Genomic DNA, 13,496 nt, shown 5'->3' on the forward strand with positions numbered 1-13,496 from the left:
GTTCATGATTTTGCGGGGTTTTTTTTCAGTGGGCGCCCAGGTGCAGCTTTTTGTAAACATCGAAGCCCTGTTCGTCAGGGTTAGCCCCGAGCCCCGATGTCTGTGGTGCTGTAGATGCGCTGCCAATGGCCGGGGAGGAGCAGCAAGAAGTTGACTGGCTGGCACTTTCGGTGTGGGAGCAATCGTCCGACGTTCGTGATTTTTCGGGGTTTTTCTTTCAGTGGGCGCCCAGGTGCACATGGTGGTAAACGTCGAAGCCCTGTTCGTCAGGGAAAGCCCAGAGCCCTGATGTCTGTGCTGCTGTAGATGCGCTGCCAATGGCCGGGGAGGATCAGCAAGAGCTTGACTGTCTGGCACTTTCGGTGTGGGAACAATCGTCCAACGTTCGTGATTTTACGGGGTTTTACTTTTAGTGGGTGCCCAGGTGCAGCTGGTTGTAAACGTCGAAGCCCTGTTCGTCAGGGAAAGCCTGGAGCTCCTATATCTGTAGTGTTGTAGATGCGCTGCCAATGGCCGAGGAGGAGCAGCAAGAGTTTGACTGGTAGGTACTTTCGGTGTGGGAGCATCAGGGTTTAATTTTAGTGGGCGCCCAGGTGCAGCTGGTGGTAAACGTTGAAGCCCTGTTTTTCAGGGTAAGCCCAGAGCCCCAATGTCTGTGGTACTGTAGATGCGCTGCCAGTGCCCGCTGGGGAGCAGCAAGAGCTTGACTGGCTGGCACTTTCGGTGTGGGAGCAATCGTCCGACGCTCGTGATATTTTGGAGTTATTTTCAGTCTGGGCCCAGGTGCAGTGGGAAGTAAACGTCGAAGCCCTGTTCATCAGGGAAAGCCCGGAGGCCGGATGTCTGTGGTGCTGTAGATGCGCTGACAATGGCCGGGGAGGAGCAGCAAGAGGTTGACAGGCTGGCACTTTCGGTGTGGGAGCAATCGTCCAACATTCGTGATTTTTTGGGGATTATTTTCAGTGGGAGCCCAGGTGCAGCTGGTGGTTAATGTCGAAGCCCTCTTCATCAGGGTAAGCCTGGAGCCCCGATGTCTGTGGTACTGTAGATGCGCTGCCAATGGACGGAGAGGAGCAGCAAGAGCTTGACTGGCTGGCACTTTCGGTGTGGGAGCAATCGTCCAAAGTTCGTGAGTTTTTGGGGTTTTACTTTTAGTGGGCGCCCAGGTGCAGCTGGTGTTAAACGTGGAAGCCCTGTTCGTCAGGGAAAGCCCGGAGCCCCGATGTCTGTGTTGCTGTAGATGCGCTGCCAATGGCCGGGGAGGACCAGCAAGAGGTTGACTGGCTGGCACTTTCGGTGTGGGAGCAATCGTCCAACATTCGTGATTTTTCGGGGTTTTTTTCAGTTTGCGCCTAGGTACAGCGGGTAGTAAACGTCGAAGCCCTGTTCATCAGGGAAAGCCCGGAGGCCCGATGCCTCTGGTGCTGAAGATGCACTGCCAATATCCGGTGAGGAGCAGCAAGGGCTTAACTGGCTGGCACTTTTGGTGTGGGAGCAATCGTCCAACGTTCGTCATTTTTCGGGGATTATTTTCAGTGGGCGCCCAGGTGCAGCTGGTGGTAAACGTCGAAGCCCTATTTGTCAGGGAACGCCCGGAGCCCCGATGTCTGTGTTGCTGTAGATGCACTGCCAATGGCCCATGAAGAGCAGCAAGAGCTTGACTGGCTGGCACTTTCGGTGTGGGAGCAATCGTCCAACGTTCGTGATTTTTTGGGGTTTTTTTCAGTTTGCGCCTAGGTACAGCGGGTAGTAAACGTCGAAGCCCTGTTTGTCAGGGAAAGCCCGGAGGCCCGATGTCTGTGGTGCTGTAGATGCGCTGCCAATGGCCGGGGCGTATCAGCAAGAGCTTGACTGCCTGGCACTTTCGGTGTGGGAGCAATCGTCCAACGTTCGTGATTTTTTGGGGTTTTACTTTTAGTGGGCGCCCAGGTGCAGCTGGTTGTAAACGTCGAAGCCCTGTTCGTCAGGGAAAGCCTGGAGCTCCTATGTCTGTGGTGCTGTAGATGCGCTGCCAATGGCCGGGGAGGAGCAGCAAGAGTTTGACTGGTAGGTACTTTCGGTGTGGGAGCATGAGGGTTTTTTTTCAGTGGGCGCCCAGGTGCAGCTGGTGGTAAACGTCGAAGCTTTATTTGTCAGGGAAAGCCCGGAGCCACGATGTCTGTGGTGCTGTAGATGCACTGCCGAAGGCCGGGGAGGACCAGCAAGAGTTTGACTGGCTGGCACTTTCGGTGTGGGAGCAATCGTACGACGTTCGTGATTTTTCGGGGTTTTTCTTTCAGTGGGCGCCCAGGTGCAGCTGGTGGTAAACGTCGAAGCCCTGTTCGTCAGGGAAAGCCCAGAGCCCTGATGTCTGTGGTGCTGTAGATGTGCTGCCAATGGCCGGGGAGGATCAGCATGAGCTTGACTGGCTGGCACTTTTGGTGTGGGAGCAATCGTCCAACGTTCGTGATTTTTCGGGGTTTTTCTTTCACTGGGTGCCCAGGTGCAGCTGGTGGTAAACATCGAAGCCCTGTTTTTCAGGGTAAGCCCAGAGCCCCAATGTCTGTGGTACTGTAGATGCGCTGCCAGTGCCCGCTGGGGAGCAGCAAGAGCTTGACTGGCTGGCACTTTCGGTGTGGGAGCAATCGTCCGACGTTCGTGATATTTTGGAGTTATTTTCAGTCTGGGCCCAGGTGCAGTGGGAAGTAAACGTAGAAGCCCTATTCATCAGGGAAAGCCCGGAGGCCCGATGTCTGTGGTGCTGTAGATGCGCTGCCAATGGCCGTGGAGGAGCAGCAAGAGCTTGACTGGCTTGCAATTTCGGTGTGGGAGCAATCGTCCAAAGTTCGTGATTTTTCGGGGATTATTTTCAGTGGGCGCCCAGGTGCAGCTGTTGGTAAACGTCGAAGCCCTGTTCGTCAGGCAAAGCCTGGAGCCACGATGTCTGTGGTGCTGTAGATTCGCTGCAATGCCCGCTGGGGAGCAGCAAGAGCTTGACTGGCTGGCACTTTCGGTGTGGGAGCAATCGTCCGACGTTCGTGATTTTTCGGATTACTTTTCAGTGGGCGGCCAGGTGAAGTGGGTAGTAAACTTCGAAGCCCTGTTCATCAGGGAAAGCCCAGAGCCCCGATGTCTGTGGTGCTGTAGGTGCGCTGCCAATGGCCGCTGAGGAGCAGCAAGAGCTTGACTGGCTGGCACTTTCGGTGTGGGAGCAATTATCCAACGTTCGTGATTTTTCGGGGTTTTTCTTCCCGTGGGCGCCCAGGTGCAGCTGGTATTAAACATCGAAGCCCTGTTCGTCAGGGAAAGCCCAGAGCCCTGATGTCTGTGGTGCTGTAGATGCGCTGACAATGGCCGGGGAGGAGCAGCAAGAGCTTGACTGGCTGGCACTTTTGCTGTGGGAGCAATCGTCCAACGTTCGTGATTTTTCGGGGTTTTTCTTTCACTGGGTGCCCAGGTGCAGCTGGTGGTAAACGTCGAAGCCCTCTTTTTCAGGGTAAGCCCAGAGCCCCAATGTCTGTGGTACTGTAGATGCGCTGCCAGTGCCCGCTGGGGAGCAGCAAGAGCTTGACTGGCTGGCACTTTCTGTGTGGGAGCAATCGTCCGACGCTCGTGATATTTTGGTGTTATTTTCAGTCTGGGCCCAGGTGCAGTGGGAAGTAAACGTCGAAGCCCTGTTCATCAGGGAAAGCCCGGAGGCCGGATGTCTGTGGTGCTGTAGATGCGCTGACAATGGCCGTGGAGGAGCAGCAAGAGGTTGACAGGCTGGCACTTTCGGTGTGGGAGCAATCGTCCAAAGTTCGTGATTTTTCGGGGATTATTTTCAGTGGGCGCCCAGGTGCAGCTGGTGGTAAATGTCGAAGCCCTGTTCGTCAGGGAAAGCCTGGAGCCCCGATGTCTGTGGTGCTGTAGATGCGCTGCCAATGGCCGGGGAGGAGCAGCAAGAGCTTTACTGTCTGGCACTTTCGGTGTGGGAGCAATCGTCCGACGTTCGTGATTTTTTGGGGTTTTAATTTTAGAGGGCGCCCAAGTGCAGCTGTTGGTAAACGTCGAAGCCCTGTTCATCAGGGTAAGCCCGGAGCCCCGATGTCTGTGGTACTGTAGATGCGCTGCCAATGGACGGGGAGGAGCAGCAAGAGCTTGACTGGCTGGCACTTTCGGTGTGGGAGCAATCGTCCAAAGTTCGTGATTTTTTGGGGTTTTACTTTTAGTGGGCGCCCAGGTGTAGCTGGTGTTAAACGTGGAAGCCCTGTTCGTCAGGGAAAGCCCGGAGGCCCGATGTCTGTGTTGCTGTAGATGCGCTGCCAATGGCCGGGAGGACCAGCAAGAGCTTGACTGGCTGGCACTTTCGGTGTGGGAGCAATCGTCCAAAGTTCGTGATTTTTCGGGGTTTTACTTTTAGTCGGCGCCCAGGTGCAGCTTTTTGTAAACGTCGACGCCCTGTTTGTCAGGGAAAGCCTGGAGGCCCGATGTCTGTGGTGCTGTAGATGCGCTGCCAATGGCCGGGGAGGACCAGCAAGAGCTTGACTGGCAGGTACTTTCGGTGTAGGAGCATCAGGGTTTTTTTTCAGTGGGCGCACATGTGCATCTGGTGGTAAACGTCGAAACCCTATTTGTCAGGGAAAGCCCGGAGCCACGATGTCTGTGGTGCTGTAGATGCGCTGCCAATGGCCCATAAGGATCAGCAAGAGCTTGACTGGCTGGCACTTTCGGTGTGGGAGCAATCGTCCGACGTTCGTGATTTTTCGGGGTTTTTTCCAGTTTGCGCCTAGGTACAGCGGGTAGTAAACGTCGAAGCCCTGTTCATCAGGGAAAGCCCGGAGGCCCGATGCCTGTGGTGCTGTAGATGCGCTGCCAATGGCCGGGGAGGATCAGCAAGGGCTTAACTGGCTGGCAATTTTGGTGTGGGAGCATTCGTCCAACGTTCGTGATTTTTCGGGGTTTTTCTTTCACTGGGTGCCCAGGTGCAGCTGGTGGTAAACGTCGAAGCCCTCTTTTTCAGGGTAAGCCCAGAGCCCCAATGTCTGTGGTACTGTAGATGCGCTGCCAGTGCCCGCTGGGGAGCAGCAAGAGCTTGACTGGCTGGCACTTTCTGTGTGGGAGCAATCGTCCGAGGCTCGTGATATTTTTGAGTTATTTTCAGTCTGGGCCCAGGTGCAGTGGGAAGTAAACGTAGAAGCCCTGTTCATCAGGGAAAGCCCGGAGGCCGGATGTCTGTGGTGCTGTAGAAGCGCTGACAATGGCCGTGGAGGAGCAGCAAGAGATTAACAGGCTGGCACTTTCGGTGTGGGAGGAATCGTCCAACGTTCGTGATTTTTCGGGGATTATTTTCAGTGGGCGCCCAGGTGCAACTGGTGGTAAACGTCGAAGCCCTGTTCGTCAGGGAAAGCCTGGAGCCCCGATGTCTGTGGTGCTGTAAATGCGCTGCCAATGGACGGAGAGGAGCAGCAAGAGCTTGACTGGCTGGCACTTTCGGTGTGGGAGCAATCGTCCAAAGTTCGTGATTTTTTGGGGTTTTTTTTTAGTTTGCGCACAGGTGCAGCTGGTGGTAAACGTCGAAGCCCTGTTCATCAGGGTAAGCCCGGAGCCCCGATGTCTGTGTTGCTGTAGATGCGCTGCCAATGGCCGGGGAGGAGCAGCAAGAGCTTGACTGTCTGGCACTTTCGGTGTGGGAGCAATCGTCCAAAGTTCGTGATTTTTTGGGGTTTTACTTTTAGTTGGGGCCTAGGTGCAGCTGGTGTTAAACGTCGAAGCCCGGTTCGTCAGGGAAAGCCCGGAGCCCCGATGTCTGTGGTGCTGTAGATCCGCTGCCAATGGCCGGGGAGGAGCAGCAAGAGATTGACTAGCTGGCACTTTCGGTGTGGGAGCAATCGTCCGACGCTCGTGATATTTTGGAGTTATTTTCAGTCTCGGCTCAGGTGCAGTGGGAAGTAAACGTCGAAGCCCTGTTCGTCAGGGAAAGCCCGGAGGCCGGATGTCTGTGGAGCTGTAGATGCGCTGACAATGGCCGTGGAGGAGCAGGAAGAGGTTGACAGGCTGGCACTTTCGGTGTGGGAGCAATCGTCCAACATTCGTGATTTTTCGGGGATTATTTTCAGTGGGCGCCCGGGTGCAGCTGGTGGTAAATGTCGAAGCCCTGTTCGTCAGGGAAAGCCTGGAGCCCCGATGTCTGTGGTGCTGTAGATGCGCTGCCAATGGCCGGGGAGGAGCAGCAAGAGCATGACTGGCTGGCACTTTCGGTGTGGGAGCAATCGTCCGACGTTCGTGATTTTTCGGGGTTATTTTTAAGGCGGGATAAGCTTCAGCTTGCTATAAAGGTCGAAACCCTATTTGTCAGGGAAAGCGCTGAGCCCCGATGTCTGTGGTGCTGTAGATGCGCTGCCAATGGCGGCTGAGGAGCAGCAAGAGCTTGACTGGCAGGTACTTTCGGTGTGGGAGCATCAGGGTTTTTTTTCAGTTAGCGCCCATGTGCATCTGGTGGTAAACGTCGAAGCCCTATTTGTCAGGGAAAGCCCGGAGCCCCGATGTCTGTGGTGCTGTAGATGCGCTGCCAATGGCCCATGAGGAGCAGCAAGACCTTGACTGGCTGGCACTTTCGGTGTGGGAGCAATCGTCCAACGTTCGTGATTTTTCGGGTATTTATTTCAGTTTGCGCCTAGGTACAGGGGGTCGTAAACGTCGAAGCCCTGTTCCTCAGGGAAAGCCCGGAGCCCCGATGTCTGTGGTGCTGTAGATGCGCTGCCAATGGCCGGGGAGGATCAGCAAGAGCTTGACTGTCTGGCACTTTCGGTGTGGGAGCAATTGTCCAACGTTCGTGATTTTTCGGGGTTTTACTTTTAGTGGGCGCCCAGGTGCAGCTGGTTGTAAACGTCGAAGCCCTGTTCGTCAGGGAAAGCCTGGAGCTCCTATGTCTGTGGTGCTGTAGATGCGCTGCCAATGGCGGCTGAGGAGCAGAAAGAGTTTGACTGGTAGGTACTTTTGGTGTGGGAGCATCAGGGTTTTTTTTCAGTGGGCGCCCAGGTGCATCTGGTGGTAAACGTCGAAGCCCTATTTGTCAGGGAAAGCCCGGAGCCACGATGTCTGTGGTGCTGTAGATGCGCTGCCAATGGCCGGGGAGGAGCAGCAAGAGGTTGACTGGCTGGCACTTTCGGTGTGGGAGCAATCGTCCAACGTTCGTGATTTTTTGGGTTTTTTCCAGTTTGAGCCCAGGTGCAGTGGGTAGTAAATTTCGAAGCCCTGTTCATCAGGGAAAGCCCGGAGCTCCGATGTCTGTGGTGCTGTAGATGCGCTGCCAATGGCCGCTGAGGAGCAGCAAGAGCTTGACTGGCTGTCACTTTCGGTGTGGGAGGAATCGTCCGACGTTCATGATTTTTCGGGGTTTTTTTCAGTGGGCGCCCAGGTGTAGCAGGTGGTAAACTTCGAAGCCATGTTCGTCAGGGAAAGCCCGGAGCCCCGATGTCTGTGGTGCTGTAGATGCGCTGCCAATGGCCGGGGAGGAGCAGCAAGAGCTTGACTGGCTGGCACTTTCGGTGTGGGAGCAATCGTCCGACGTTCGTGATTTTTTGGGGTTTTTTTCAGTTTGCGCCTAGGTACGGCGGGTAGTAAACGTCGCAGCCCTGTTCATCAGGGAAAGCCGGGAGGCCGATGCCAGTGGTGCTGTAGATGCGCTGCCAATGGCCGGGGAGGAGCAGCAAGAGCTTGACTGGCTGGCACTTTCGGTGTGGGAGCAATAGTCCGACGTTCATGATTTGTCGGGGATTATTTTCAGTGGGCGCCCAGGTGCAGCTGGTGGTAAACGTCAAAGCCCTGTTCGTCAGGGAAAGCCTGGAGCCCCGATGTCTGTGGTGCTGTAGATGCGCTGCCAATGGCCGCTGGGGAGCAGCAAGGGCTTGACTGGCTGGCACTTTCGGTGTGGGAGCAATCGTCCAACATTCGTGATTTTTCGGGGTTTTTTTCAGTTTGCGCCTAGGTACAGCGGGTAGTAAACGTCGAAGCCCTGTTCATCAGGGAAAGCCCGGAGGCCCGATGCCTGTGGTGCTGTAGATGCACTGCCAATATCCGGTGAGGAGCAGCAAGGGCTTAACTGGCTGGCACTTTTGGTGTGGGAGCAATCGTCCAACGTTCGTCATTTTTCGGGGATTATTTTCAGTGGGCGCCCAGGTTCAGCTGGTGCTAAACGTCGAAGCCCTATTTGTCAGGGAAAGCCCGGAGCCCAGATGTCTGTGGTGCTGTAGATGCGCTGCCAATGGCCCATGAAGAGCAGCAAGAGCTTGACTGGCTGGCACTTTCGGTGTGGGAGCAATCGTCCAACGTTCGTGATTTTTCGGGGTTTTTTTCAGTTTGCGCCTAGGTACACCGGGTAGTAAACGTCGAAGCCCTGTTCGTCAGGGAAAGCCCGGAGGCCCGATGTCTGTGGTGCTATAGATGCGCTGCCAATGGCCGGGGAGGATCAGCAAGAGCTTGACTGTCTGGCACTTTCGGTGTGGGAGCAATCGTCCAACGTTCGTGAATTTTCGGGGTTTTACTTTTAGTGGGCGCCCAGGTGCAGCTGGTGGTAAACGTCGAAGCCCTGTTCGTCAGGGAAAGCCTGGAGCTCCGATGTCTGTGGTGCTGTAGATGCGCTGCCAATGGCCGGGGAGGATCAGCAAGAGCTTGACTAGCTGGCTCTTTCTGTGTGGGAGCAATCGTCCGACGTTCGTGATTTTTCGGAGTACTTTTCAGTCGGCGGCCAGGTGAAGTGGGTAGTAAACTTCGAAGCCCTGTTCATCAGGGAAAGCCCGGAGCCCCGATGTCTGTGGTGCTGTAGGTGCGCTGCCAATGTCCGCTGAGGAGCAGCAAGAGCTTGACTGGCTGGCATTTTCGGTGTTGGAACAATTATCCAACGCTCGTGATTTTTCGGGGTTTTTCTTTCCGTGGGCGCCCAGGTGCAGCTGGTGTTAAACGTCGAAGCCCTATTCATCAGGGAAAGCCCAGAGCCCTGATGTCTGTGGTGCTGTAGATGCGCTGCCAATGGCCGCTGCGGAGCAGGAAGAGCTTGAGTTGCTGGCACTTTCAGTGTGGGAGCAATCGTCCGATGTTCATGATTTTGCGGGGTTTTTTTTCAGTGGGCGCCCAGGTGCAGCTTTTTGTAAACATCGAAGCCCTGTTCGTCAGGGTTAGCCCCGAGCCCCGATGTCTGTGGTGCTGTAGATGCACTGCCAATGGCCGGGGAGGAGCAGCAAGAAGTTGACTGGCTGGCACTTTCGGTGTGGGAGCATCAGGGTTTTTTTTCAGTGGGCGCCCAGGTGCAGCTGGTGGTAAACGTCGAAGCCCTGTTCGTCAGGGAAAGCCTGGAGCACCGATGTCTGTGGTGCTGTAGATGCGCTGCCAATGGCCGGGGAGGAGCAGCAAGAGCTTTTCTAGCTGGCACTTTCGGCGTGGGAGCAATCGTCCAAAGTTCGTGATTTTTTGGCGTTTTACTTTTAGTTGGCGCCCAGGTGCAGCTGATGTTAAACGTCGAAGCCCTGTTCGTCAGGGAAAGCCCGGAGGCCCGATGTCTGTGGTGCTGTAGATGCGCTGCCAATGGACGGGGAGGAGCAGCAAGAGCTTGACTGGCTGGCACTTTTGGTGTGGGAGCAATCGTCCAACGTTCGTGATTTTTTGGGGTTTTACTTTTAGTGGGCGCCCAGGTGTAGCTGGTGTTAAACGTGGAAGCCCTGTTCGTCAGGGAAAGCCCGGAGGCCCGATGTCTGTGTTGCTGTAGATGCGCTGCCAATGGCCGGGAGGACCAGCAAGAGCTTGACTGGCTGGCACTTTCGGTGTGGGAGCAATCGTCCAAAGTTCGTGATTTTTCGGGGTTTTACTTTTAGTCGGCGCCCAGGTGCAGCTTTTTGTAAACGTCGACGCCCTGTTTGTCAGGGAAAGCCTGGAGGCCCGATGTCTGTGGTGCTGTAGATGCGCTGCCAATGGCCGGGGAGGACCAGCAAGAGCTTGACTGGCAGGTACTTTCGGTGTAGGAGCATCAGGGTTTTTTTTCAGTGGGCGCACATGTGCATCTGGTGGTAAACGTCGAAGCCCTATTTGTCAGGGAAAGCCCGGAGCCACGATGTCTGTGGTGCTGTAGATGCGCTGCCAATGGCCCATAAGGATCAGCAAGAGCTTGACTGGCTGGCACTTTCGGTGTGGGAGCAATCGTCCGACGTTCGTGATTTTTCGGGGTTTTTTCCAGTTTGCGCCTAGGTACAGCGGGTAGTAAACGTCGAAGCCCTGTTCATCAGGGAAAGCCCGGAGGCCCGATGCCTGTGGTGCTGTAGATGCGCTGCCAATGGCCGGGGAAGATCAGCAAGGGCTTAACTGGCTGGCAATTTTGGTGTGGGAGCATTCGTCCAACGTTCGTGATTTTTCGGGGTTTTTCTTTCACTGGGTGCCCAGGTGCAGCTGGTGGTAAACGTCGAAGCCCTCTTTTTCAGGGTAAGCCCAGAGCCCCAATGTCTGTGGTACTGTAGATGCGCTGCCAGTGCCCGCTGGGGAGCAGCAAGAGCTTGACTGGCTGGCACTTTCTGTGTGGGAGCAATCGTCCGAGGCTCGTGATATTTTTGAGTTATTTTCAGTCTGGGCCCAGGTGCAGTGGGAAGTAAACGTAGAAGCCCTGTTCATCAGGGAAAGCCCGGAGGCCGGATGTCTGTGGTGCTGTAGAAGCGCTGACAATGGCCGTGGAGGAGCAGCAAGAGATTAACAGGCTGGCACTTTCGGTGTGGGAGCAATCGTCCAACGTTGGTGATTTTTCGGGGATTATTTTCAGTGGGCGCCCAGGTGCAGCTGGTGGTAAACGTCGAAGCCCTGTTCGTCAGGGAAAGCCTGGAGCCCCGATGTCTGTGGTGCTGTAAATGCGCTGCCAATGGACGGAGAGGAGCAGCAAGAGCTTGACTGGCTGGCACTTTCGGTGTGGGAGCAATCGTCCAAAGTTCGTGATTTTTTGGGGTTTTTTTTTAGTTTGCGCACAGGTGCAGCTGGTGGTAAACGTCGAAGCCCTGTTCATCAGGGTAAGCCCGGAGCCCCGATGTCTGTGTTGCTGTAGATGAGCTGCCAATGGCCGGGGAGGAGCAGCAAGAGCTTGACTGTCTGGCACTTTCGGTGTGGGAGCAATCGTCCAAAGTTCGTGATTTTTTGGGGTTTTACTTTTAGTTGGGGCCTAGGTGCAGCTGGTGTTAAACGTCGAAGCCCGGTTCGTCAGGGAAAGCCCGGAGCCCCGATGTCTGTGGTGCTGTAGATCCGCTGCCAATGGCCGGGGAGGAGCAGCAAGAGATTGACTAGCTGGCACTTTCGGTGTGGGAGCAATCGTCCGACGCTCGTGATATTTTGGAGTTATTTTCAGTCTCGGCCCAGGTGCAGTGGGAAGTAAACGTCGAAGCCCTGTTCGTCAGGGAAAGCCCGGAGGCCGGATGTCTGTGGAGCTGTAGATGCGCTGACAATGGCCGTGGAGGAGCAGCAAGAGGTTGACAGGCTGGCACTTTCGGTGTGGGAGCAATCGTCCAACATTCGTGATTTTTCGGGGATTATTTTCAGTGGGCGCCCGGGTGCAGCTGGTGGTAAATGTCGAAGCCCTGTTCGTCAGGGAAAGCCTGGAGCCCCGATGTCTGTGGTGCTGTAGATGCGCTGCCAATGGCCGGGGAGGAGCAGCAAGAGCATGACTGGCTGGCACTTTCGGTGTGGGAGCAATCGTCCGACGTTCGTGATTTTTCGGGGTTATTTTTAAGGCGGGATAAGCTTCAGCTTGCTATAAAGGTCGAAACCCTATTTGTCAGGGAAAGCGCTGAGCCCCGATGTCTGTGGTGCTGTAGATGCGCTGCCAATGGCGGCTGAGGAGTAGCAAGAGCTTGACTGGCAGGTACTTTCGGTGTGGGAGCATCAGGGTTTTTTTTCAGTTAGCGCCCATGTGCATCTGGTGGTAAACGTCGAAGCCCTATTTGTCAGGGAAAGCCCGGAGCCCCGATGTCTGTGGTGCTGTAGATGCGCTGCCAATGGCCCATGAGGAGCAGCAAGACCTTGACTGGCTGGCACTTTCGGTGTGGGAGCAATCGTCCAACGTTCGTGATTTTTTGGGTATTTATTTCAGTTTGCGCCTAGGTACAGCGGGTCGTAAACGTCGAAGCCCTGTTCCTCAGGGAAAGCCCGGAGCCCCGATGTCTGTGGTGCTGTAGATGCGCTGCCAATGGCCGGGGAGGATCAGCAAGAGCTTGACTGTCTGGCACTTTCGGTGTGGGAGCAATTGTCCAACGTTCGTGATTTTTCGGGGTTTTACTTTTAGTGGGCGCCCAGGTGCAGCTGGTTGTAAACGTCGAAGCCCTGTTCGTCAGGGAAAGCCTGGAGCTCCTATGTCTGTGGTGCTGTAGATGCGCTGCCAATGGCGGCTGAGGAGCAGAAAGAGTTTGACTGGTAGGTACTTTTGGTGTGGGAGCATCAGGGTTTTTTTTCAGTGGGCGCCCAGGTGCATCTGGTGGTAAACGTCGAAGCCCTATTTGTCAGGGAAAGCCCGGAGCCACGATGTCTGTGGTGCTGTAGATGCGCTGCCAATGGCCGGGGAGGAGCAGCAAGAGGTTGACTGGCTGGCACTTTCGGTGTGGGAGCAATCGTCCAACGTTCGTGATTTTTTGGGTTTTTTCCAGTTTGAGCCCAGGTGCAGTGGGTAGTAAACTTCGAAGCCCTGTTCATCAGGGAAAGCCCGGAGCTCCGATGTCTGTGGTGCTGTAGATGCGCTGCCAATGGCCGCTGAGGAGCAGCAAGAGCTTGACTGGCTGGCACTTTCGGTGTGGGAGGAATCGTCCGACGTTCATGATTTTTCGGGGTTTTTTTCAGTGGGCGCCCAGGTGTAGCAGGTGGTAAACTTCGAAGCCCTGTTCGTCAGGGAAAGCCCGGAGCCCCGATGTCTGTGGTGCTGTAGATGCGCTGCCGAAGGCCGGGGAGGAGCAGCAAGAGCTTGACTGGCTGGCACTTTCGGTGTGGGAGCAATCGTCCGACGTTCGTGATTTTTTGGGGTTTTTTTCAGTTTGCGCCTAGGTACGGCGGGTAGTAAACGTCGCAGCCCTGTTCATCAGGGAAAGCCGGGAGGCCGATGCCAGTGGTGCTGTAGATGCGCTGCCAATGGCCGGGGAGGAGCAGCAAGAGCTTGACTGGCTGGCACTTTCGGTGTGGGAGCAATCGTCCGACGTTCATGATTTTTCGGGGATTATTTTCAGTGGGCGCCCAGGTGCAGCTGGTGGTAAACGTCAAAGCCCTGTTCGTCAGGGAAAGCCTGGAGCCCCGATGTCTGTGGTGCTGTAGATGCGCTGCCAATGGCCGCTGGGGAGCAGCAAGGGCTTGACTGGCTGGCACTTTCGGTGTGGGAGCAATCGTCCAACATTCGTGATTTTTCGGGGTTTTTTTCAGTTTGCGCCTAGGTACAGCGGGTAGTAAACGTCGAAGCCCTGTTCATCAGGGAAAGCCCGGAGGCCCGATGCCTGTGGTGCTGTAGATGCACTGCCAATATCCGGTGAGGAGCA

This window comes from Chlamydotis macqueenii, chromosome 5 (genome assembly GCF_036417535.1).
Source record: "Chlamydotis macqueenii isolate bChlMac1 chromosome 5, bChlMac1.mat, whole genome shotgun sequence".
NCBI lineage: Eukaryota > Metazoa > Chordata > Aves > Otidiformes > Otididae > Chlamydotis > Chlamydotis macqueenii.